Source organism: Taeniopygia guttata, chromosome 2 (assembly GCF_048771995.1).
Source record: "Taeniopygia guttata chromosome 2, bTaeGut7.mat, whole genome shotgun sequence".
Lineage (NCBI taxonomy): Eukaryota > Metazoa > Chordata > Aves > Passeriformes > Estrildidae > Taeniopygia > Taeniopygia guttata.
Window position 1 is genome coordinate 138,048,890 of NC_133026.1, and position 27,844 is coordinate 138,076,733.

Consider the following 27,844-nt stretch of genomic DNA (forward strand, 5'->3'; position numbering starts at 1 on the left):
TTATATTTTATTTTTGTTTTAATGGTGAGATTACTCAAGAAAATGGGCCAAAATGGATCTGCAGATCAAAGGAAAGGACTCTGCTGCCACTTATTTTAAGGCAGGCTATTTGAACCTAACCCTGCCATTATCATTATTATAGTAAAATCTGGTATGAGCACTTATACTTTCTTCATGTCTTTAAATTTCCACTTCCCTCTGGTTCTAACAGATTTGCCAGTAACAACAACTATTGCATCTCCAACCTCTGTCCATTTCCTAAAACCTACCAAAACCATCACCCTGCAAGACTCCTCTGTAGGATTCCTGGTTTAGACATTAATGTCTAAAATAATATCTTCAATAGAAGCAGCAGATGCACAAGGCAGAAATAAAGACATACAGAGCAGGAAAGAGGGAGGACAGCACTGATTAAGTTTTGCTGTGTTACAGCTTGTTCTTCCAGAAAGGCTTGCTGTCAGCTGTTCCCTAGCACTGTGCATGTGTCTCTTCTGGCTGGGAAACACTGTGTTGTGTGTCAGATGCAGCACAGTTTCTCCTGTCTGTGGCTCACTAATTGCAGACCCACTTCAGGGTCATTCAGCCTCTCTGCTCAACAAGATGCTGCATTTCACCTTAATAAAAAACCTTCCTAGGCCAGACCCTACAATGAAAGACATGATATACTAATTGAGTTACATCAGTTTTATTTTTTCTTACATCCCATATAAAAATAATGGTGCACTTCTCTAAAAGCTCTAAGGATACAGACTGAAGTGTAACTAACCAGTGAGGGAAAAGCAAGAGCCCCCACCTCTTCTGGCCATATGCCCTTAATAGTCCTTTCACAAGGAAAGCACTGTTAGGCTGGGAAATAGGAAATAAAGCATATTGATTCAGTCTGGTCATAAATGGGCAGAAAATAAGGAATAGATATATGAGACTTTATCAAAATAGCGGGGAAAAAAGACAAATTTTATACTCTTCAAAAATCCAGCGAGAACCTGTATAGTTCTTTCTTTAAATTCCTCAAGCTGAAGAGATGTTTATAAGATTTCCCTGCCTTGACTATATTTACCCTATTTTATGTTACCACAAAGAGGACTTTGAGCTGATAAAATACCTTTCCAAAGAGCACATTAGTCTCCTTTTGGAATGATGAGTTGCCATTAAAACTGGCAGGTATTTTCTATAATTTCCCATGGGAAAATATCCCCTGACTTCTCTAAAAGCTTTTCAAACCCCACTGCTGCTGCCATTCACAAGGCACAAGCAAAACACCCCACTCCTGCTGTCCATTTCCAAGCACTCTTCAAAAACAAATGACAAATTCCCCAACAAATTGCAACTGAATACAATTTGCCCTCCTTGATTTTGCTTATAAAGAAGAGTGTTTTGTTCACATTACTCTTCCTGCCAAAACCATATTATCACAAGTTAAAGGGGGAAATTACTTTGTGGGACCCTTTAATTAAAAGAGGGTCACATTTCATTGCCTTTTTTCTCTATGACAGACATTGCTATTCCTCCCCTCCCCTTTCTCCATCTTCTAAACACCAGTACAGAACAGGTTGCAATGATTGTCGTTTACTGAACCTACATCACCACTGAAATTCACTCCTTTTATACACTGTCAGAATGAAACATTGCACAATGCAATAAAAAACTGGTTTATTCGTTGAGGAATTACCTGGCATGGACTATCACACTGCTCTTTCTAGTGCAATAACTACAAATTACAATTTTCTCACCACTGTGTTTACTTAACATTAAAAATAATTGCAAGGAGCACAGTATCACAGCCTTGCTTATGTTTTTAACATTTATTTTTTTGTCCCATTAATTGCATCTAAATTGTTCAAATTCTATTGTGTTGTTAAGAGTAAAAATTAACTAAGAGTATATTTTTCTACATTGTTAACTTTTCTGTGAACTAGGAAACTACTTACTCATGCCTGCCATGGGTATAAGTGAGCTGCTATGTTCATTTTCCCTCAGAAGAGAGATAATGTTGTGTGAGCATGTGTTTTTGGAATGATTAGATTCCTTACCTCTGCTTCACTTCTATCTTCACTTCTATCTAGCTGACTGAAATATCAATCAGAAGCCTGTACCAGACATACAGTGCCATTTGTCATCAGATATCTTTCTGGGATTTGCTGCTTGGCAGACCACCACAAGACTTTCTGCAGTAATTTCGTTTTCTTTCCTCGAGAGAAAATTTTCTCATTTAAATGTATCCCCTCTTCATTTTGGGGCTGATACACATCTGTGAAGAATCTTGCTTTCCTGGCTTAGAAATTCCTGGATCAGCACATGTGTCAGCAACAGTAGGTGTTAAGGGTTTCTCTGACAGCATGAGGCATTTGGAGGCACACTCCTAAGCTCGTTTTGAAAGAAACTATAGAGAGTTTATTTTCATTGTTATACATCACAAATTTATCACAATTGGAATAAAACCACTTAGCCAAAAAAACCCCAAAAACTAAAAAACCAAAACATAAGCACCTCCTTGTCAAAAAACCATTATCTAAAAAGCCTCTGAGATGTATCACAAGCACAAAACTACATTCTTTCCTCTGGCAATGCCTTTCAAAGCCAAGAGGTAAAAAAGGCATGATAAAATATAGGGTTCAGAAAAAGATGACCCAAGGTCTATACACTATAATTCAACATACATGAACTCCAATTCAAAATATGGGAACACTGAGGGAAATTAAGATAAATCACCCTAAAGAATGAAGTCACTGTGTAGGAGGTTGTGTCCCTCAAGCCAGCTAGGGGATACTTTCATTCAAGCATAAAGTAGTCATAACTCTCAACATCATAATTCTCCTTAGAGAATTTTATGAGCTCTATCATAGATGCATTGACTTAAAGCATTAGCAGATTTGGCTTATCTTTCCCCTATGTATTTGGGTATATATGGTCCTGCTCAGTGACCACTGATTTGAAAGTTGAGCTCAGATTTAACATGGCAATTTGCTCTGTTGCTATAAATCTCTCACCCAAAAATAACTGCAGGAAGGGTGAGGAAAGGAGGGAAGTCCAAAGCACAGTCAATGCTATAGAAATATCTCCTGAACTCCACTTTGAACTGAAGTTTAGAAATATTTGAACCCCCAGAAGCTTTAGTCTCTCCATCATCTTTCTCAGGTATCTCTGTGAACCTGCCAGGTTACAGCCAGAGCACTGTGCTGTCTTGGTCCTCGTGGTAGGAAAAAATTGCCATTACAGGACAACAGAAGCTAAGGCTGTTTAAGAAACAACATTATAAAAGGCATTTTAAGAATCTGAGTTATAAAAGCTGTGGTTCTAGCTTAAAGAATGAATCCATTAAAGAAAGTGTCAATAGATGCTTCCATGTTTATTATGTGCTAATAACTCTAGGCTGAATGTGTGCAATTTGTGAGTACAAAGACATTTTTCTTCTAACAGCCATCCTAAAAACTCAAGCTGGGATCTCAGAGGTAGGGTGGGCTTTTTTCATTCTCATACCTCATTACCAGGAAACATCAATTAATATATACTTGCTTATGCAGCTGTAAGTAATCCTTATTATTCTGTTTTTTAATCTTGAAACTGGTTAGAAATCAAGAGCCAAAAAATGCAAACCAGACTAGTGACTTTACACAACGATGACCCAGTGCCCACACTCTGTAACTCAGCATACGTGAGCACAAATCAAAAACATCTGACTAAAGCCACAAATGTTGCAAAATTAATAACCCAGATAAATGGTGAAGATACCACTGTTTAGAGTCAAACCCTCCCTAGACAACTGCACGGGTTGTTAATGTCCTCTGAACTCCTACCAGTAACTTTTTAGGAACGAGTGCTTGGGGCACAATGTATTATCCCAAACAAAGTCACAAAAAGGCAGATAGGAAGGCTATTACCTCCCTATATTATCAAGTAGTATCTCTGTCATCACCTCCCTGGTGGCAAGCATATGCTGTTCTGAACTTATATTTTACCTATGGCTGAAGAACTAGAAGAGCAGAAGTTTATCAAAAAAGCTTTGAGCAACAACTTGTGTTCTACCCACACGTGCTGTAAGCCAGCAGCAGAGCTTACATGAACCCAGCTTGGAGCTCCTGCCTCTCCCTGGGATCAAGGCAGGAAACAATTTAAGTCAGTAGCCATTCTCTAATGAAATGAGATTTTCAGAAGACTATCCTAAATTACGATTAGTTCATAATAATTAGCAATGAACAACAACAATAAAAATAGCACTCATTCACTTAAAATTATTTTTAATGCTATAATGAATGGTACATAATTATAGAAGAATGGCTATTTAAAAGAGGGGTAAAAAGAAGATAACTTCAAAAGAAGAGAATGCATTTGCTGTTTATTTGCTTCAGGGTTCTAATTACTCTGGAAACCAGCAACCCTCCTGATATGATTACTGACACGAACGCAACTGCAGCTGCAAGGAATGCTGAGCACATCAGTTTTTAGCACCATTAAAACCGTCCTCTATAAATACCAGATGCATCTATCTTTCTATTTCTCTCCCTTCTCAGCACTTACTAGTGGAGCAGTCGCAGAGCATATCACAAAAATGAAATGTGTGGCTGTGGCAGAACTGGCGCAGTAGAGCAAGTAATTTGTATCAGGCTGTATAAGAGTTTAAGTTTTATTATTAAGTATATGTCACAGATATACTAGCACCAGTTCATCTTCTTTCTCCTTATAGTTCAGATTTATACACTTATTAATAAAATCCAGATGGTCATTTCAACCCTCTCATTTAGCAAAATAAGCCAGTCAAATCTGGACAGAGTTGCCTGGGCTCCACATGGCAATGCAGAGAGCCCTGGCAACTTTAATTGTTGCTGTCTGGGGGAGATTTATGATGCTATCCATCCTGGTCCAGGCTAATAAATCACATCTTCCTCGAGTCTTCAGTGGATAGGTTGGATGCAAAAGGCTGGTAGGTCTCACTGGGGCTCCTGCAAGTGGTACAAATGTAAGAAGGGGGCCACTGGGCTTGGCACTGCTCTTGTTTTTGACCATATGGACTCTCAGAGAATTAGTTTCACTGGTGGGGTTTTGAAAACCATAAAGAGGAGGATTTTTCCTCAGGAATGGGGGTTGGAGGAACCTTGAGCTGCCATTCTGTTCTGGTTCCAGCACCTAAAGCCTTTGCTTTCCCACACAGCAACCCTCAGGTGACACTTCCTACCATTTGCCCTGGTTAATGGGTAAGCTCTGCAGGACACCCACTGCCTTCTACCATGCATATGCAGCCATTCTCACCAGGAGGCGGCAAGTATAACAGCAATACAAAATAATAGCTAAAAGAGCTGGAAAATACCTTCAAATGTCACATTTTTGTATTCTGTCCCTCCCCCTTGCTTTTCTAGCCAGCTAGTAAGAAAAATCAACGTTGCAGAGCAGTTTGGAATTTCTTAGGTCCAATGTGAACAGCATCAAGGGAAAAAACAGTGGAAATGAACTCTATAATAACACATTTATTAAAACACACAAAAGACAGGGAACCACCAAACAAGCCATTTCCTTAAGAGTTAATTCCGTAATGGTCTTTGGGCAGCAACATAAGAAATTAAAATTCTTACATCATACTCTTAGTAACTGTATTATTGTAAGATATGGAAGGCTGACAGGAAGCTACACTTACATTACACTATGTGTGTCTTGAAGACTGGCAAGGCAAATCAGACAAGGCACAAGAAGCACACCAGTGAGGTAAAAATAAAGGGCATTTCAATGCTTAATATGTTCATAAGAGATCTGGATGATGGGATAAATTGTGCCTTAATGTAGTTTGCTGATGACACCAGAGTGGGAGGTGGACACTGTGAAAGGGAGCGCCACCCTACAAGAAGACTGGATAGGCTGGAACAGTAGGTATACAAGAACCTTACAAAGTTAAACAAGGACAGATCTGTCTGGAGAGCAGCTCTGTGCAAAGGGACTTGTGGGTCCTGGTGGACAACAAGCTCAATATGAGTGAACAGTGTGCTGCAGTGGTAAAGAAAGCCCACAGAGTGCTGGCCTGCACAACACGTGCATCTCCAGTAGAGATGAAGAAGTCTCTATCCTGCTCTACTCCGTGCTTTTCAGGCCACACCTGCAATACTGCCATCACCTTTGGTCCCTGCTATACAAAAAAGATGTGGACAGGCTGGAGAGGGTCCAGAGAAGGGACACAAAAAAGGAAAGGCTGAGATAAGTGTTTGTTCAGCCTTGAGATAAGAAGGCTTAGGGGGAACTTTAATACTGTATCTCATTATTTAAAGGATGGCTATAAAGAAGACAGAGACTACCTTTTTACAAGGAATCACAGGGAAAATGGGAAAGGTAATGGATACTTGTTACTCTGGGGACTTTCCAACTGGACACAAGAGGAAAATATTTCACAGTGAGAACAATCAGCTGTTGGAATAATCTCCCTAGGGAAATGGTGATTTCTGCAACATCAGACACATTTAAGACTTAGCTTAACAGGCTGCTGGATCCTTTTGTCTAGACCATGCTTTTGCCAAGAAAGGTTAGACCAGATGATCCTTGAGGTCTCTTCTAACCTGTTATTCTTGATTCTATGGTTTTTCCTGTCATTGTAGTGCATATCTGAAATTTATAGAAATATATTACTTGTCCAGTTCATGTGAAAACATATTTATCTGTTAATATTGGAACTATTCCCCTACTCCTTATGTCAAGTGCATTCCCAATGCAAAACAGAGACTTTGTGCACTAGAGTTTCATGTAGAGTAGAGTGATGCAAATCTAAATGAGCTGGCTCAAGAAAAGGAGCTACAATGGCAGAGCACAAAGCTTTTCCTCCTGCAAGTAAGCACCTCCAAGCTGCCTGGCTGGGTAATCTTTCTTCATGACATATTGCAGAAGGCAGTACAGACATACTCAAAGACAAGACAAACAGCAGATGCAGAAACACAAGAGAACAGTGAGCCACAGGCTGACAAGGCAGCAGGTAGTCAGCACTCATCAGTAGCTCAAATGCTGGCAGACTTTCAGCCAGCAAGACACAGTCACCAGGTAGGGTGTGAGGAGATCAGGGTGACTTTGTGGTAGGGAGCTCTTCCCAAGGAAGAGCATAGATGATATCATGGCTGGGGGGTGGTGGCATTGTAGCAATGGGGAATGACCTCACTAATCCATAAAGCTGCTAGGGAGGGTGGTAGCCCAAGAATAAAAGAGAAGCATCTTGTGTTTAATATATACTCAAGAGTCAGGTGTGAAAATTATTCCAAATGGCTCTGGGGGGCAGTTTCCCAAGGATTACAGAAGTTCACTTTGTTTGTGCTGACAGGCATCACAGAAGCAGGTTAATAAAATTTGTAACACTGGCCTCAAAATATTTGAAGTTTTCACTTATTTCAGTTACATGGCTAACAGGAGGAAAAGACTGTATCATATCTTGTTAATGACCTCATTAATGACAAGAGAATGAGACTCAGTGCTGCAGATCCTAATTACTGGCTAATGCTTAAAATAGCAAATAGTACCTATTTCTTGGGCAGTCAGTCACATTAAGCATAAATCAACCTTATTCTCTCTCATACTTCAGAGATGATGTTCAGCTTTCAAAGGGGAAAAGAGGGAAAAAGAATGCTACCTGCAGTCTCATAATAGCCTTAGTTGTGCAAAAGACTCAGCTTCATGTTTTCCAAAGTTGCTATTTTTGTACTTGCTTGGAAAAAGTGCAGTTTAACAAAACTTCACCATCAGTGGTCCTCACAAAACGTTTGGCATGTATTTGCCAGCTTTTTACTAAGAAAATTCATTTTATAAAAGCAGCTTAGCAGAGATAACCACTCAGATTTAGATTTGAGTTCTTGTGTATGCCATTCATCAGTAGAAATGAAGTACTTTGCAGATAAAAACAATCATATTGTTTCATTAGCCTGAAATATTTCAGAGGGAGACAGCAATAAAAATAGATAGCTTTTAGATACAAGCACAGCAGCAAAACTGTGTTTCATAGTGAGGATTCAGAATGACTGGCAAATAACTTGCTGCCCTAACAGAAAAGTGGGAGTAAGGTCAGCCCAGCACGTGGACCACCTTGATTGGCTGATGAAGGTCTTCCTGTTCTTCAGGCTCTGTGTGTTGTGCATTCTTAATACACTGAGTTTCCATGCCTTCCAGTGGTTGCTTTATCTCATAGGGAAAAGCAAACACAGTGGCAAATGTTCCATAAACTCCAAAGATACAACCAACCTTATGATCTACATACATTATTTTCCCTGAAGGGAAGTCAAGTAGGATGCCACTCACGTGGAGATATCTCAGAGTATTCTTCCTGCTTCAAACTCCTGATGAAACATCACTCCTTATAGGAAACATTTATGAATGTCCCTTCTTCCAGGTCAAGAATTAAGGAAGGTTGTAAAAGTCAGTATGAGCCCCAAATGAGATTTTAATCATTACTTGACTGACCTCCTAATGCATTCATTTCTTCATAGAAAAGCTTAAAATTACTTGAATTAGAAAAACAGGCATTTTAGAACCAATGCACTATGCTGTAAAGCAAGCAAGAAAACTCCAGACCAAATATGTCTTAATTCTCTTTCATCCCAGAAAGTTACTAAGACTTCATTAGAATACAGGCTGGTAAAGCTTTTCAGCTTGACCAGCAGAGTATCCTGTGACAGACCATAAAGCCAACTTGTTAGTATTAACATACAGCGACAACTTACAGCTTAAGTTCCAAGAAACAACTTTGAACCGAAAAAAAGTACTAAACTAAAATAAATTATACACTGAACTTCAATTGCCTTTCATATTAAAATATTATTACCATATATCACTGAGACTTAATTTTTAAACTTCTTAGGTCCATCAGAAGTTATTTTGGGACCTTAACTTAAGCTACGAGGCACAAGCTGACATTTTGAGGTATCATCAGAAAGACTACAATGAAATGTTAAAGAGAAGAGTTATTCCCTCTAGGTCAGTTGAAGCAGGAATGGCAATACTCACCTCTCCAAGTCCACCACAAGCCCTAAATTGTACAATAGCACACTTTAATTATTCCCCTGCTTGCAATGTGCTAAAAATGTGCTAAAAATGAAACTGACATCAATAACCAATTTTAACTAATATTATAAAGCTAAGTGCATGCCAATGTCAGTAAATGAAAAGTAAAATTAATTGTGCTGCAAGAGAGGAAAGCCTTATGAAAGAATTACTGCAGTAGTAAATGGTGAGTACTTTGCCCTCAAGCTTCACTGAAGTCATTACTTCTTAGATGTCATGAAGGGTAGTTTCACAAAGTCTTCAACATGATGTCAATTTATTTTCAGACAGGGACAAAAGCCAGCCAGCTACCCCAAGACTCACTGACATTAACTTCTGATGATTCCAAGGGGCAGTATTTGGCCTCAGACATGTGGCTGGGAGGCTGTGTGTAAAATTTTGATGGAAGACAACACTGTCACTAGAAAAACAAATTCATTATTTTCTGAAACAAATATAAATTTCCTGTTCTCAAAATGCGTGATCATTAACTTGGGGAGCTAGAATGAACATGAAAGTAAACCAATCACAGCAACTTTTAAAAGCTGGCAATGAACACACCAGCTTTCTACAGCCTCAAATCACTACTGCTTCCTTTCCTGGCTAAACAAGATTTGACTGCTGTTAGCAATTCATTCCCAGTGCAACCATGGATGGGCAAAATGATTTCTATATGCCACCTTCATGATTTCTATATGCCACCTTCATGCCTTAATTGCAACACTGCCAGACAGAGTAGGTCTCTTTTGGTGGTGATTATGTTAAGAAACATGAGGCAGGCAGGTAAGGTTGGCAGGACAGCACAGCCAGGGAGGAAGAAGGCCCATGGTAACTTGTAAAAACAAAAATCCCCAAAGAAGATGTTGAAACAATCCATAGGAGAGAACATATTCTTTCAGACTTCCTCCTCTTGAAAAGCTTCTTTTTTCCCTAACAACAACGCCAGTTAATGAAGCAAAAAGGGAGGACTGAATTTGATGCTCAACAATTCTAGGACCTGGAGCTAAAAGCACTGAGATGACTTGTTCTTGTTCCATGCCTCCCCAGGGTGTGCAAAATGCAGGTCTGAGTGAGTCACCGGACAGGCAGGGGATTTCTGGGACACAAATGGCCAATTTAACAAGTATGCTAATGTTCACTAAAGGGAATGACAATTAGAAGAGCAAGCTGTGTCTTAAGGATGAGCTGAAAAGACAATGAGGAGATGCAGCTGTATGGAAGGAAATTGTGTTGAGTTGGGATCTTACCTTTGGTTTCTACCAGAGATCCTGACTCTACTACAAAAATATTGGCTGTACTTTAGTGGAAAATGGTTAAAAACCAATCTAAATATCTATCACATGAATACATTTTTGCACATAAACCATGGTTTTTGAACTCCCTGCATCTTGATCCTTTTCTGTAGAGCAAATTATTGTCCACTACACAGGGACATTTGTGTTAGAAAAATGCTGTGACTAGCCGGTAGTGCAAAAGGATGAACCATTAGGAGCCTTTTTCACAACATTCCTCTTGATCAAAAGAGGTTACTAAATGTGTACAACTGTAACAGTTTTATAAATTATAAGTGTAAAAATAACAATTTTCAGAAAATCTGTGGCCATGGTAAGGCCACCAGTTCCTCAAACGCTTATTTAGTAACTTGGCTCTGTAAGGTCAAACTCTGTCGTGTTAATATTCCAAGGTGTTTACATATGCATTGGTGTTTGAAGAAATGGTTCCCAACACCATAGCACAGAACTCTATCTCCATACATAATTTAACATGGCCATATGAAACAGTTTAATATGAAAAGCAAAGATCACATGAAGTGCTAAGGATTTAATGTGAGTGGAGTTGAAGGTGACACACTACCATAAAACAAAAACATACAAAGCAGTATTTGTTCTTCCTGTCATCCTCTGCTAGACAACTTGATAACAAAATGACACACATGTATTTCCAGACTTAATCTGGATGCACAACAAAACCTAAAATTTAAATTAACAGGCCCCAAGGATTTGGATCCAGGAATATACTATGCCAAGAGAAAACAGTGAAATCTGATGATTACACTTTTCAAAAGAATGATCCCTCAAATGTGTCATGCCAAGATTATAAATGTAACTGAATATCCAGAGAACCTACAGGCAAAATTTAAAATAGAAACCAGCTTTTAAATACAAGAATTTCAACCTGAGCCAAAGACGAGTACATTTTTCTTAAGAAAAAAAATATTTGTTGTTTATTTTCAGTGTTTTAGTCACTAATGTGACACTGACCAGTAGTTTCTTCTTGCTTACACACAATTTAAAATAAGTAATAATAATAACAATTAAAAAGTCTTACATCTACCAGAAAACCAACTTTCTTTCCCTACTAATTTTGACCTTTTCTGTTTGGGAGACATTGATTTTTTTAACCGCCTGTGTTTCTAATGGAGCTTGAAATTAACACGGCTTTTTGTTTACCTCCTAATTTGTGCACCACCATCATCAGTGCTGTCAGCACAGCTTTGGGAATAGGGCTTGTTTACTGCTTCTGCATAACCAGCAGTAGGAGCATAGGAGCAGAAAATAGGTTTGGTTTAGAGTTTTTCCTTTATTTATTCTTTTTGTCCAGGTCCTTTTCTAGCTTACATATTAATCACTTGAGTGATAATGTGGCCTGTTTTGTCAATATCCCTTAAATAGAACATAGAAAGACTTGAGCTAGTTCAGGGATATGTTGAATTCCTATGGTACATGTACCACAAAAAGTTGGCATTATTGTTTTATCAGTCCAAAGCATTTGTCAGCCTCTTGCACAGTGGGAGTTTCAGCGAGACCAGCACCACCTGTGTAATGTGGAATACCAGCTAGAGAAGCCCCATAGCAACTCATTCTCTGAGTCACAGCTTTGGCACAATATCCTAATCTCTGCATTAAGACAGCTTCCAGTATCAGAGTCCCCCCGGTGGTATAAGACAAATGTCATTGAGTCACATACTCAGGATCAGCACAAAGGCTTGTATTCTTGAAGATCTGCAGTGTTGTTGCTGCTATAAGAAGGTCCTTATTTCTCTTGGTCACCACCAAAGTGCATGGCCAAGGGTTGGTGACCTACCAATTAATTTGAGTAAAGTCACCATCCCATTATCGTGTTCTTCAACAACTGTATGGTTGCTACACGACACAATCACTTAGTATTGTATAACTGACTTTTGTGATACGCTATCAAACCATTAATATTGCCAACTAAAAGTAATTCTATCCATTTTCCAGACAGAATTAAAAATTCTATGCACTGATTTTGTTTCAGTGCAAAGAGATGGACTACATGTTTGTAAAACCTGGATATCTGTTTTATAGACATTTTTCCTAAGAAATATCCCCATGCCATGCTACCATCCACTCTTGACATAATCTGAACATGTAAGAAAGCTATTTCTTCATAAAAATAGTCTAAACACTCTTAGAACAGCTGTTCTAAACCATCTGCCTCTTTGAGTATTATATGTCCAAAAAATAGAAGTCTGGCTATCTAACTCAAAATAAACTCAATAACAGGAGTTTCCTGTTGTTCCTGTCAGAAGTGCATCCTTCTTCCCCAAATTCACTAAAACCTCTAACTGTGCTCCCCAGGTTCCTCCTGCATATACTATTTCATGATTCTGAGAATTTAGTGCTGCATTGATTCAATGCCTTTGATGATGGGCATGTAACACATCTAGACATTGGGCATTCATTAATAATCCCACTTTATTCCTTGCTAAAGATCAAGAGCTGTGCTTTAAATATAGTGATGGTTTTGTACCTTACCTACTCTGCCAACGATGCTCTTATGTCAAAATAATAACTTTTAGTTAACAAGAACATACAGTGAATTCCAGTTGTTTCTGTTCCTGTATTCTCTCCCAGATGACAGCCTTGTTGATTTCTGCTTGTATCTTCATGCCTAAAGCCTTTTTCCCTTATAGAAGGTCATTAAGTTTCAGAGGGGCTTTTTTTTCTGCATGAAGCTACCAAAATTAGTTTGTCTCTCAGCACCACTTTGTTAGCATCTCAGTGACTAAACAACGCTCCTTCCTCTGGAGACAGCAACTCAGAAAGGTCAGCTCTTGACCTAGCAGGTCTGTGGATATGCACTCTGTATCCCCTAGGTTGTCTATGGGCTTAGTATAAATCATTATCGAGTACCAGAAAGATAAAAGTTAATCTGATTTTTAAAACACATCTTCTTGGGGGGGGTTCAATGTATGCTGGAAGGACTTCCACAAGAATTCAGTAAAGGTTGCTAAACTAAGTGTTTTTTTAACAGTATGCAAAGATTTATCAGGGCACAAAATCAAAGATTCTTAAAGACATAATCTTAAAATCAGAAAAATTATTTAAGTTTGTAGCCTTATGCACCATTATTACAATAATTGTCTTAAAAATAGACTCATGCATTTTGCTGTTTTCATTTCAATTTTTGTCAAAGACTGATGTACCAGAATGTTAATGTTGTATAATTATATATTCTGTAAATTAAAGCAGCATGGTGTACTGGTTGGGAATAGCACATTTCACACTTCATTACTTCTGCTACAACTCAACCAATCTTCTCTTTCCAGCAGTCAGAATTTCTATGCTTGTTACTTACTCTTTTTTTCAAGTGTTTCTGCTCCCCTGTTTTTTGTTGGTTATCCACAAGCTATACTGTCTGCAGTGATGGACATGTAGATGTTGATGGTGGAAATCTGGTGGCTTTCTCTAGTAAAAAACACAACTAACAATGGAAGTGAATGGCAGGTTTGGGAAATGTATACAGCCATCGCAATGAGCATTGGAGAGAGGACAGAACTGCCACCAGTGGCCCGAATGTTACACTGTGGAAATGTTGCAGCAAATGGACCTAAAAGCCCGACTATTTTAAACCACAGCATGTGTCCCAAATTCATCAGATTAGGACAAATACCATGTTGCAAGATTGCTTCTAAATTGTGATATTGGCAGGTGAATTTTTAAAAAGAGAAGACTGATCTAACTGATCTGCAGAAAGACGTACAAAGAATATGTGTGGTGAATTAAGAGGGCCCTACAAAAAACTTTCTCCTACTCTGACACTTCTGAAAATGTTATTTGTACTGGCCCTTCAAACACACAATAACCACCAAGGAATGGGCATTTTTGCTAATGTAGCTATAAAAATATTAAACCAAGATGCCACTGAAATACACATCTTACTTTTTTTCCAAACACATTTCCATACTGATTTGGAGACAGTTTTGATATCAGTTATGAAAACAGAGTATCTTTGATTATTTTGATTGCTACTGCAGGAGGAAGTTGCAGCACATTACAGACATTAGTCTTAAAAATTCCAGATGTGCTGGGTTCAAATTGGTAATGTTGTTGAAGTATTAAACTGTAAACATGAAAGAGTTTAAGGAGTTGTGGTTCAACTATAAAAGATAAAAATCTTTTCATTTATTCATATGGGTTCAAGAATTTATGAATGATGGAAGTAGTCATCTGTATGACACCAGCTCAAGCCATATCACAAATGGGAGCTTCGGCAGGTTGCAATGCTTATTTAGTAGCTTAAAGCTGCACATGTGGATTTTCCAGGCAGCAGCCAGAGTGCCCTATCTCCCACTGATCACAGCTTCTTATTACATGCCACAGCAGAAGCACCCACAGAGATGTGAAATCTTCCCCCATCCAGCCCACAAACAGCTCAGCTCAGAGCCTTTGGTTTCAGTGTGGCTTCTAACTAGCAAGTAGACTGTATGCAACAAAATCCACTGCTTCCAAAATCTGTGCAACGTGCACGGACGGCAGCAGGCAGAGCACAGGATCCTTCTGAAGCTCTTTCACTTTACACCTTTTAACTCATTCTCAAGTAGGCCCCTTGCTGAAGCTGCAGGTCCCACTATGCTAAAAACAAACTGATTCCCCAGGGATGCAGTTATACACTGTTTTCACAATGCTTCCCATACTTGAAAGGATATAAACCCTTTTTAGTATAATACACGAAAAACTGCCATCACTGCAATGGCACAGCTGCTTCTATTTAGGAAACTTCATTTCCTTGTGCTTTCAAGTGCTACAAAACACCAAAAGTCACAATTCCACCACATTTACACATGGACCATCAAAGCAAATAAGGGTTAAGTTTCTGGTCTGGTATCACCCAAGAAGCTCAGAGCAGATTTAGAGCCAAGCCTAAGCACATCCTTCCAATAAAGGTACTTCATTTCAAGATGCACATTTTTATTTCCAGTTTGGCAGTTCAACTTCTTTTTAAGACCTTTAATTATAGCTCAAATTACGTTAAATTTATTTTTCCATGGCCGTTTTTTCCTGTCTAGTACTCTACTGTCTTTTCCTGTTTCCAGAAACACCAAAAGCTTTAAAAATCTCTTTGGTTGTTAGCAAGTAGGAAACGAGAAAAATTTATTTAGAGTGTCTCTCTCCATGAAGGAAACAAAACAGATGTTGTGCTCTCCTCGGGGAGAAGGATCCTATCACAGAGCAGGTGTGAGTGAAGGCTGCTTTGCATGTGGAGAGGAAAAGAGCTGCATTAAAGGACTTTGATGGAAAAGGAGCACTGATGGTAAAAGCATTAGTTTTTTGAGGTAGAGAAAGAAGTTCATTCCCCTAAAGAAAAGAAGGGATATGGACAAAACAGTAGGGAAAATAACACCTTGCTTTGCATTGGCAAGAGAAGCAAGGGCTACTGCTGACTTTCCCAGTATTAATCTAGCATTTCCCTTAAATCAACAGCTCTGCAAAAGAGGGAATGGCATGAAAATGTTTACTTTGGGTTTATAAAAGGTTTAATGCTTCAGCCTCAAACCAAGAATAGGCTATAGACTCCCACCTCCCAAAACATCCAGAGCAAAATGTGTCTTCCTTTTAAACCTCATTATTTCTGAAGGGGGCCAAATGTATTTTTAAATACTTTAGGTTGACATAACTGGGTAACTTTCACAATGTAAAAGATCCCCTAAGCCCTTCATCATGACCTCAAAAAATAATTTAAAACATTCCTCAGCATAAAAAGAAACAATTACTTAAATATAATTTCACCTTTTGAAACACTTTCTTTGTGTATGTGTGAATACACAGTGAAGAAATAATAATGTTCGTGTTAACACCAGTAAACTTAAGACAACTCAGGATGAAACAGTGATGTTCTATCACAAAGGGGATCAAAGGTCAGAGCCCCTTTCTCCATCTCCATGAAGACTGGTCTACTAATGAAAAGAAAAAAAAAAAAATTCCTTTGGAGTTCCATGCAGGTTTAATTTTTGTTTTCTCACAGATTCTTAAAGAGTATCTTTTCCTGCATAACTTAAGTCAAGTTTGCATAGATGCCAGCTCACTTTTAAGGACACTCTTGCATTTACAGGCAGCTGGTTTTATCTGCAGAGTTCAATATAAAAAAGAGGAGACATGGAATGAGCTGGTCCCAGTGCTCCTTCCAAGATCAAACTTAAGAAGAGACAGATGTTCACAGGCATTATTTATACTGAAACACAGGCCCAGATGCATCTCTAGAACCTCCAATTTTTTCTGTCACTGTCCCCTGGTATCTGTTTTCTTTCATGTTGGAATAATGCTACAGCATACTAAACTTTGTTTACTTGGGAATAAAAGAGCTATAGTATTCAGGCACCCTTCTACTTGTTTAACTCATCTGTTTAATTTTGATGGGTGCAGTTTTGACAAGTCCTCAGAAAGCAAAACTGGCTGGTTTACACAGGGGGCTAAGGGTGCTGGAGGACAGGCAAGACTGCTGCACAGTCACATTTATAAATAGGCAACAGCCAAATGCTGCTCAAACTTGCTGAGAAGGGCCAGCACATTGTATCAGGAACAGCACAGTTGCACAGCGGTATGAACATCACCACTGAGTGTAGCAGGAAATAAATTGAGTGCAGACCCAGAGATGCAGGAGGAGAAAGCTGCAGCCAAAGCTACAGCAGCAGGCCTCTTCAGAAACCCCCAGACCTGTGCTCCTGTGAATTGTATGCCTTGGAGCTGACACCACAGCACAACAACACATCAGATTTAACTGATGCACAACAGAGCACACACTTCTGTTCTTTGGTTTAGTTATGGCAGAGCTGCACTGGAACATCTCAGACCAGGTCAGTGTCACTTCTGCACAACTTTTTTTTTACTGCAGGCAACAGAGTCACAGTATTACAGAAAAATCCCTATTCCTTTGAGAAAAAAAAGCAAAACAAAACAAAACAAAAACCCAAAAAAACCAAAAAAACCCAAACCACATGGTTTTGTGCTGAACTGCTCTTGGCTGACAAGTGTGGCCAGCCAAAGTTTGTAAGTGGAAACATTGCCTGGAATAACTACCAGCAATATTCTAAGGATCCAATTCAGTTTTACATAGGAATACTATTCTAAAGCAAAGGACAGTTAAAACTGTGATTGCTTTCTTTTTGTGGCATCATGTTCTAACCACTAATAGCCATTGTGGCCTCAGTGCCACCTTTCTGATGCAGCAGCAAAGGGACAAGGGTACAATCTCTGCACTGTGCTATACTACTGCCCTGCAGTGGCCAAGATAGAAGTGATTCAGTCTCCTTGTGTCAGTGGCAGGCCACAGAATCTCAGCAAAGCAGGTGACTTCATTAGATCATATAGAGTTTTGATTCATAGAAACAGAAGAAAGATCTCAAGTCCACCACTATCCTTCCCTTTTTACTCCCTTTACAGTGGAATGACACGTTCTGCTGCATGGATGAACCTCAGGAAATACCAAGGAGCCAAGCTAGGTTTGTCTCCATTACCCAAATGCACTATGTATTTTCTACTTGAGAAGAAAACAGATTAATAAGTTTGGTCCATCAAACAATAAATAATTTGTGTGCACAAATAGATTTGATTCACAAGAGCCCAATGGTACACACTACCAATGCAGCAAGCTGCCTGCTTTAAAAGCAATGTGCTCTGCAACTACCAGAAAGGAAAGGGTACAGCTGCTGAAGGATGATGTGAAATTAAAGAGAGAATGAAACTTGTGGTCTTATTTAATCACACCTGGTGCTTCAATTTTTCAGTAACAGCACCCCGCTAGACTGTGTCAAATCAGTTCTACAAAGGAAAAAATTATGGATGGAAAAATGAATTAACTCTTTCATCCCTGCTTTTAATACATTATCCGAGTCAGTAACATCCTTGGCTGTGGCTGTTAAGGATCCTTTATTCCCAGATGAAAGGTACTTGGCGTCTGGCTAAACGGAGCTCAGTGGATGACAGGGCTTCTGTGCAAGCAGGTGAGCATGTGCTCCCCACAATGAGAGAAGCACAGGCTTTGGGAGTGTGAATAAACTATTATTATACACAAGAAATCTTCCTGGCCAGAATCAACTGGAAAGATTGAAGTGCCACACTGGGACCAGTTATTTCTATTTGTTTCCTTAGGTGGGTGGCACATATGTGCAGAGAGAGAGACAGAGGAAGCAGGACAGCTGGGTACAGCAGAATGCAGAAGGACAAAAAGCAGCTCTTCCCCTGCTTTGGACACTCTGCTCTCCATAAATAAGAAGAAAATTTATCCCAGAAATTCTCTGGTTTCTGTTTTCTTTTGGGCTTTCCTTTTTTGAGGATTCTTGTTTGTTTAAGTCTTATTTTACAGTCTGGGTTAATATCAAACATTAAACATAATTTGATTCTGCATGCATTGTGTGGTGTGATTTCTGTGTCCTGTTGGCTAGCCACTCTTCCTCAGTGTGACCTAGGTAGTAATAAATCACTTGCAGTAATAGACAGCAAGATTCTCTATCTAATGTACAAAATGGGATCTGTGGTTGAATGTTCCATTCTTCAGGGAAAAGGGAAAAAATAATCCTTCCATATGATTTCACCCAGCAGCAGAAAAAAAACCCCAAGTCATAATTAACTTAACATAAACATATTTATGTTAAATTCATAGAGAAAAAAAGTCAAACATGAAAAATAACTATCATTATTCCATTTTGGTCTCTTCATTGAATTAATGTCACCAGTACAACACTGGATTAAGGAAGATATACAAGGCTACTGTCTGGATGAGCTGTGTGTTTGAAGAGCAGCTCATTTTTAGAGGGCAGATACTTCTTTATACAAGTCTTACATGTTTAAGAAATTGGCATTTATTTGTACATATTGTCTCACAAGGTGTCTAGTTTTTACAGGATGGATTCAACCAATTTACTGAAATACTATGGCATTCACCTGAGAACAATTTTAAGAACATTGCAATCTCTTCATCATTGCTTGTATAACTCACACTCAAAAAGATTATGACACCAAGGAGTATTTTTGTAATAAATAAAAAGGCATTGTAAAAGACCTCCATAAACAGACGATACTAATACTGCAACATAAGGGATTAATTTAAACCAGGAATATTTGAAATGCTCAATATAATCACAGTTCAAATTAACACAAAGAAACCATTGGTTTAAATCACTTTTACTCTTGTTTTACGTTTTTAATCTGTATACTCCTTTAGTGGACTGAACCACAAAAGAGAACTGAAATGGACTTCAAAAAATCATCTAGTCTACCCCTTTACTTGAAGCAACGACAAATATCCACACAGGGGACTCCTACTTATTCCTCACACCTACCACTCTACTCTAGTTCCCCCAATTATTCCATTATAATATGCTTATGCTAAGTTTCTAATATCCAAACTAAACCTCTTTAAGTGCAAACTGAACTAATTCCTCTTCCTCTTACCTTTGGTTAGGTGGAGATGGTATGGCAAAACACCCTATGATTTAATGTTAAAAAACCTTTAATATACTTCAAAGGTTGCCTCTCTTTCTATCCTTGTCCTTACATCCTGGACCCAACTCTTTCAGTATTTTCTCACTGGTCTTTTCTAAATCTCTGCTCACTCCTACTGCTCTTTTTCTGGCATTCTCCAGTTAGTCTGTACTGTTCATGGTGTGTAGCCAGCCCTGGACACTATCCCAGCAGAGTGACAGCCAGTCAGCAGAAAAGACTGGAGGATGTCCTATGGCTTACATACAAGACTCCGACTTAGATTAGAGTCGGTTTCTTCCCCATTTTCTCTGCCAGCCATATCATAGCATGACTCATATTCCGCTTGTGATATCCCAACATCACATGCTCTCTCACTGTTACTCAGATATCCCTAGTCTGCATACACACATTTGTTTTCCCTTCCTGGGGAAAACACTTCATTGAAGGCCTTAGTTAGATTTGCTGAGTTCCCATCTTACTAATTTTAACCATTTCTGCATTTTATGAAGACCACTCAGGACTCTAAACCTGACCTCCACAATATCCAAAGCCCGCTGGAGCTTTTAGTCCCTTGCACACTGCTCTCTCCAGACCATTGCTCAAGGCACTCATGAAAACCATGAGCAGCACCAACCTGGGCAGAATGTAACAGCAGCAGCACTGCACTTCAGGCTGCCTCCCCATCTGCCAAATGAACAATAAGGACTTCAAGGAGTCCTTCACTTGCCTCACAGTAATTTCACCTGGATTAATTTTTAGCCTGTTTACTTGTAAGAAGGCTATATAGCTTTCCACAACACTGCCAAAAGCTGTACTAAAGACATACCTACTATTCCTATCTCCTACACCTCTTATTCTACTCAAAAGGAAATCAGAAAGGTTTGACAATTTTTTTTTTCCTAATAAATCCATACTTGCTGTTTTTCTATCAGCTTATTACCCTATAGGTGTTTACAAATTGATTAATAACTTTCAGGAGCATTTCACCATATATCAAAGTTAAGCTGACAGGCTTCCTCATTTTCATGTTTAAATTTGCCCTTCCTCATCCTTCACAGGTTCTTAAAAGCTAATGTTCAGGGATGGTCTCATCTAAAGAACACACGGGACATTTCAAGAGACCGTGATGATTTGATTGTGTCCAGCTTCCCTCCATTATTTCATCTCCGTCCCCCATTCTAGCATGTGTTTTTTTCCCTCAGTGGAAGTTAAACTTTTCCAAGCACCCCATTGCAATTAGCCTGTTTAGGAAAAGTGAACCCAGGGAAGACTGGTGCTCATCCTCTTCTTCATGACCAGCTTTCCTCTCATTGTCCATGAAGTAACAGCACTCTAACTGCCTACATCTTTCCCTTATTTCTATAGCATTGAAACACCTGAATTTTAATACCCATGCCTGGCTGCTGTGCCTGATGCCCCCAGGACAGGGTTAGTCCTCCTGGCTGCCAGGGCACTGCTGCCTCATGTCCATCTTTCCATCAACCAGTACACCCAGACCCCTTTCCCTACTCCTGCTCTCCAGCCTCTCAAACACACAGCTGGGGCTGCCCATCCCAGGTGCAGAATCCAGCACTTGCCCTCGTTAAACTTCACAGTGATTGCCCAACCCTTTAACTTGTTCAGGTCTGTCTGCAGGGCCTCTCTACCTTTGAGAGAATCAACAGCTCCTTCCTATTCAATATTTTCAATAAACTTACTTGGTATTTTTTCCAGTCCTGCATCTAGGTCATTAATGAAGATGCTGAAGAGCACAGGGCCAAGGAAGGAGTCCCGTGGAGCCCCACTAGTGACAGGCTGCTAGTCTGATGTGACCCCAATTCACTTGTGACTCTCTGTGCCTGACCCATGAGCCAGTTGCCCGCCCATCATATACAATGATTGCTCTGATGTGTGCTGGACATTTTGTCCAGAAGGATCCTGTCAAAGACAGTATACAAAAGCTTTGCCTTTTTAAAAATAAATTACATTTTTCTGGCTTTCCTAGATCAGCTAGGTGGATTACCCTGGCCTAGAAGGAAATCAGGTTTGACAAGCAGGGCTTTCCTCTCATGAAGCCATGCTGACTGTGACTGACTTGTCCTAAGCTTGTGGGCAGTAGGAAACAAATGTTAGTAATTGTTTCAGCTTGCTGATATAAATTTAAAGACAGCATGTATAAATATGTACAGCATTTCTTATTCAGTTAATAAAACCCACACATATTTATTTACATGATTTGCACTTTCACACACAACTCTTAATTGATTTCCATTCCTTACAGTTTCTTTATATTTAGACATGAATAAAGATAGATTATTCTAGGTAATGTTTTTATTACTTGGGATTTATGTTAAGTTCCAGTCATAAAATAGATGTTAGTGTAAAAGTGAAATCCAGTAAAAATGCTGAAGAACAGTAGTTTCCAAATAAGCTACAAAATTAAGACAAAAATAAGCTTATCATTAAACTTTTAAGTATCCGGTCTCATTAAGCAAGGAAGCATTACCTTGGTGAGCTGCATGTCAGTTCTGGTTGCCATATTTCTCAAGAGTGTAGAACTGGCAGATCTCATCCTCTACCACACAGATTTTGTTTATAGACTCAAAGAGGAAAACAAGCTATTCAGCTTTTTTTTTTCTCCTCCCAAGTGGTTTCTTATTTTTGAATGAACCAGTCACTGAACTGAAATAGCTGAACAAACATGAAAAAGATATTATCTCTGCACCTGCAGAAGTAGAAAAAGTTTAGCTCTTCAGCAACAGTTGTTTAACCAGTGACTTCCACCAAGTCTGCTGTCTGACTTTGTGTTTCAGCAGAAGCCACTGCTATACATGGATAAATAGAAATTTAAGTAATTACAAGAACCTGCATGATCTAACTTCACTCTGCTGTCTAAAGTTCAAATAAATCCAATATACTTTTCCTTATAAAAGTAAATATGTAGCAAAGTTTTAATTTAAAATCACATTAAATATTCCATACCCACTTTGCACTGCACAGTTCACAACTGTTGGAAATACCGCAGCATGTTAATACAATTTTTAGTCCCTTATTTTTGTGGTTTTTTTCGGTTTTGTTGGGTTTTTTTTTGGTTTTTTTTTTTAAGAGGAATTACAAACTAACCCATGAGAGAGAACTTGCTGTGAAAAAAGACAGACATGCACTTTCTTCCTCATCCCTCAAAGAATCCAAGTGCATGCTGAGGGCAAGAAACACTAATGGGGTAGCTGTGAATAAAATCATCTTTCAATATTCAGAACTATGTTGAAATAACTTTTGAGCAAACATGTTGATGGCTTCAAAAAGCTTTTACTTCGTGTTTTTGCAATTGTTACACAGGTTTTAAAATATCAAGTTATTCAATCTGTAATATATACATCTTGCTTCACTACTGCCAAGTATGGCTCAACCTGACCTCTTTGCATCAAATCTGACATTTGTGCTATCTCACACATTTTTGCTATCTCTGAACCAAAAAGCTGAATGTGCCAAACAATGCTTTTAAACCTCACAAATTGATGTGTACTTCTAATAGTTTATTTATCTCTATCTTCCCTTAATAATAAATAACAATTCCTCCTAATTTTGCACAGGCTAAGTTGGACAATAAAGAGACCAGTTCAGAATAGAAAACATAGATGTGAAAATACGTAACTCTGGGCATGGATGGATTTTATTTTCTGTTTGGCACATCTGTCAAGTACCTAGATCTGATGTGCTGATAAAACAAGACAGTTTATGGCAATAAACATGTCAGATCCATCTGTTCTTCAGGACATTGAGAAGAAAAAGGATGGCTCCCTGTGGTATTCTGTACACTTGAGACCACTCTGGAGAGGTTTCCCTCTGCTGCTGACAGCAATTCAGCTCCACCAGCCTAAGCCACTGGGTTTCCAACCTTGCTCCCTGTGTTCCACCTGGGCATGTTGTGTAGCTGTGGCTTCCTCTCTGTCATGAGAATTGGTTGTTGGGACAAGGATGTAGCTATACTGGAAAGGCTTTGCAAAGCGAAGAAACAAAACCCAGAAAATGAGAGTGAAGCCAATACTGAACCTACCTCGCCCAGGATCCTGACTCCTGCTGTGGCACTCTGTAGCTGCAGGCACCTTACTCTGCATCTCAGACCTAGTTTGCATGCCTTGTGTCCGCTCCTTTTTCAGAGCCACAGCATCCCTTCTCACACTGTTTTCCTCCTATTTGCAGAAACTCACACTGTAAATTCACCTGCCAGGGCTGCCTGTATATCCCTCAAAACATAGTCAATGGTCTAAACACCTGAAGGCAACCCTGAGCAGACAACAGCTGCTCCAGTGTGTGCCACCATTTGCCCAGCTCACCAGAGTGTGGCTACAGCCAATGCTGAGCTGCAGCACTGGCAGCTAACACAGAGCCACCCACTGCATGGCTCCAATATGGACCACACCAGCTGGAGCAGAACAAGCACAGAAACAGCTGAGAGGGCTGAGGTGTTAATGACAGAAATCATCTTCCAGCAGTGCTTTAACAAAAGTCACGTTTCAGCCACCTGCAGCCACATTCAAGGCATTTGGCAGCAATTCAGGGGATGTGCTACTTTCTCATAGGAAGGCAGAATTAAAGATTTTTTTACAGGATATATACACCTCTGATACTGGACAGACTATAATTATCTTTCACTCAAGAAACACCCATTTATTTCTTGATTTTGACTGGCAGAAGAAAAGGGGGAAGTAGGTCTCCAGCTTAAATGAACACAGGAGCCCCAGATAAAATGCAAAAGGTTCAGCTTCTTTCTGGAGAGAGCAGCCCCCAGTTTTGGTCACATGAATTTCCAGCTCACTGGAAAAATTCTGCTTTTCTCTGCCCCTCCAGATTAGTCCCAATTTTGAGAGGTTTTTAAACCTTGTTTCAACTTTCCCCTAAACACTTTAAGCTAGCATTGAGCTCCTGGTGCTCAACAAAGGCTGTAAAAGCTTTCATGAGAATTCCTTGCTCTGGCTGGGAACATGCTAATTCTCACAAAATAGGGTGGCCGAACAACCTGTCGTCCAACACAATGGACTCCACGTGCCAGACACACGAGAATAGGAAATAGATGTTGTGAGATGAGATGGAAAGGGCCCATGGAGTTGGAAGGATGCCCCTTTCAGAAACTGCAGCCTCTGCCACGCGTTGCCAGGTAGAGCTGGTCTGGAGATCCCAAGTGTGCATACATGGATATGGCACTTGGATGGTGTCTTAGGTTACAGTGTAAGATGTAACCAAACATATGTATTCTATCACCATCTTCATAAGCTGTTAAAACCAGGTGGGGCAATGTTCTTTATCTCTTCCATGACTCATCCCTGATAACTCCCTTGGTGGGGGGGTATCTTCTACTAATGGGCCATTGAGTCTCACTGCATGACTCATAATATTACATCATCCTATTTGAAATGCTCTGCCCAGGGGGAGGAACAAAACATTCCTACCTGGTTATAATCTGTGGTTTGGAGCACCATGAGCAGCCTTACCTACTGGATTCCCAGAGGACAAGAGCTACATAACCACCAGTGGATCTTCAGAGGAAGGCCAAACCCTTCTAAAGGATCACTGCTTCAACAGAACCACATCTATCACTTCAACAGAAGAGCAGCCATCATTTAATTGGATGGCTACCACCACCCTGACAAACAGGGTGTCAGGTTGTATCCTGAGTCTGTCAGTTTAAGCCAGTGTTTTGCGCCTTTATTTTAATTTTCCTGCTTAACTGTAGTTCTTACTTGGAATCTCCCACTGGTTTGTTTTCAAACTAGTACAGAAGAGGAAATGAATTTGTATAAATCTGCTTTGCCCTCCAGCTTATCGTGCAGCATGTAAATAAACAGCCAGCAAGGTGGGTCCTAGAATGGGCAGAGGCTCTGGTGAAGCCCTACAAAAACACAGGCAAACCACAGAAGTCTTGCAATGCATGAGAGTGGACAAAGCAGGATCAGACCCATACTGACTCATTCTGCTAAGCAGCAGAAGCAAAGGATTAAGGACCTCACCCACTGTAGTTAAAGAAAGTCAGGCACATTATCAGTTGCTTAAAAAAGGCTAGCAAAAATTGTGAAGGAAAAAACCAAGCAATCAGAGCTGAGGGTCTGATTACTGAAACCCAGAAATATCTTTTAGAAAGCTGGCCTTATTTGCTGCAAATCAGTTTCACCAAGCAATTTGAAGCTATCACAACCAGCATGCTGTTATGTGTAAGTTAATAAGCATTTACTACTGATGGTTTCTGCAGTGGCTGTTTAATTTTTAATCATATCCTTAATTTACTGTTTACAGTTTTATCCAATTAGAGTATGTGCATGTGTGTGTATCTGTGACAGGGAGAACATGGAAATCTGCATTTAATCAGAAGTACAAAGCCTTGCTCTCTAAATTATGAGATACATGTGTCTCCTGCTTGAAATTTTTTCACATAGCCCTCTTATTTTTCAGGAGAATGTTATCTCAGGCTGTTATGTTGCACCATTCTGCTGTTAGAAATGGGCATTACTGACCTCTCTGTGCAATGCTGTACCTGTAGTTTGGAACTGAATGTCATTAAAATAGGTAGTGCTAAGAACTAGTCAGTTTTTATGGCACTTTCCTGAACAGAAATCCCAGCATAGCTTTTTATCTGTAGCTCAGGCATTTAGGCAACACCCTGGGTCACCCTCATCCTTCTCATCCACATTTCAACCTTGTATTAGATTCCTGCAGTCAGAAAAACTAGATGCACTGAAGGGATGGAAAATGGACCATTTATTTTTAAGCATGGAAAATTTTTCATGGTGATCAACAGTATAAAATTTTCAATTACAGAGGGAGAGTAAATAAACCAAATTATAGAGCTCCAAAGAAACCTGGGTGATGATGGAAGGACAGAGATTAGAACATCTCAGAGCCCAAGAGATGAGCTAATCACAAATAAAATAATATTACATTCCTATTACTACCTGACATGCTGTTTGGTGTAATGCCAGTGATTAACTAAAATATCAAAAAAAAAAAGTGCCAGAAATGCACTCAAAAAGAGGCATAATTTGGTTGATATGGATCCTGGCAGAGCCCTCAGGAGGTGATCTGACACCCAGCACAATTCCCTGTGCCTTCCACATTCACACTGCCTCCAGTCAAAGGCTCAGCTGTACAGCAAATTAGGACAGGCAGCAACAGGACTGCACAATTCTCAGACAGAGACTGCTCTCACTCCCAGCAGGCAGAGGCGTAAGAGAAAAGGCAGGAGCCTTTGCTTCTCCCATGTAGCATCTCCTTCAAGGAGAGATGATGGCAGGTACCTTGAAGAGCTCCACAGCAAAGGTTTAAATGAAGGCACATGACCAGGGCTCATAGCCTTCTTCTGCTGTGTTCATGGCTCAACACCTCAACACTCACATCCCTCTACAGCTGTATGTATTCCCTGCAGCCTTGAGAGCTATGCTGAAAAACCCAGACTGCCATCTGCTTTATTTTGCTCTCAGAAATTAAAAAAAAAAAATGTAATTCTATCCCTCTGCAAATATAATACCTTCAATTTCACTTCTTTTTCTCTGCAGCACAAGGAAGGTAAAGATAGGGAATCGATACGTTCATAGAAAAAATAAACATCTAAAGTTCCCATAAGAGGAAGAAACTACAGGGCTCTAGCTATAGATGTCTTAACAATGGCAGAACAGGTTGGATTAATGTGCTGAGGTAAAAGACTAACAAATAGAGAGGGATAAACTGCTTTTAGAGTAAATGCTACAGATTACAGCACCCTTTTTCAGAAGCCACTGCACTCTGCAGCCAAAGCACAGGGAAGCTGCACACAGCCTTTGCACAGGAACTGTTCCTAAAAACACCCACCCGGGAACGCTGGTGAGGAGCCTGTGCAGCCCTGCACTCCTGTGTTTAAAACAAAAGTTGTTGGCATCAGCCAGGCAGCTCAAAGACAGCTTCAGCTCTTGTTTGCTTCTTTGCCCCTGGGAGCAGGAACTTGCAGCACGGAAGGAGGAGACTGTGCAATAAAAAGGAGACAGGAAGGTCTCCAGTAGGCTCCGAGTCCTAAAGATAGCAATGAAACTAGCATGAAGGGAAGGAGGAAATCACCCTCCCACATAAGAGGAAACCCCAAAATAAAACCTTTTGGCAGATGGTAAAGGCTTTAGTATTCAATA

At 39.7% G+C, this 27,844-nt stretch overlaps 1 protein-coding gene across 2 annotated transcripts in view; it reads right to left on the reverse strand.

The window, feature by feature from the left end:
- The window catches only part of SAMD12 (sterile alpha motif domain containing 12), a 167,381-nt gene that overhangs the window by 39,345 nt on the left and 100,192 nt on the right, over nt 1–27,844 (reverse strand). Inside the window, exon 5 of one of the 2 annotated variants that reach the window (XM_072924000.1) lies at nt 1–27,844. This exon is cut by the window's right edge and continues 16,091 nt beyond it. The gene's annotated coding sequence lies outside the window, so the exon portion shown is untranslated. 2 annotated transcript variants of the gene reach the window in all.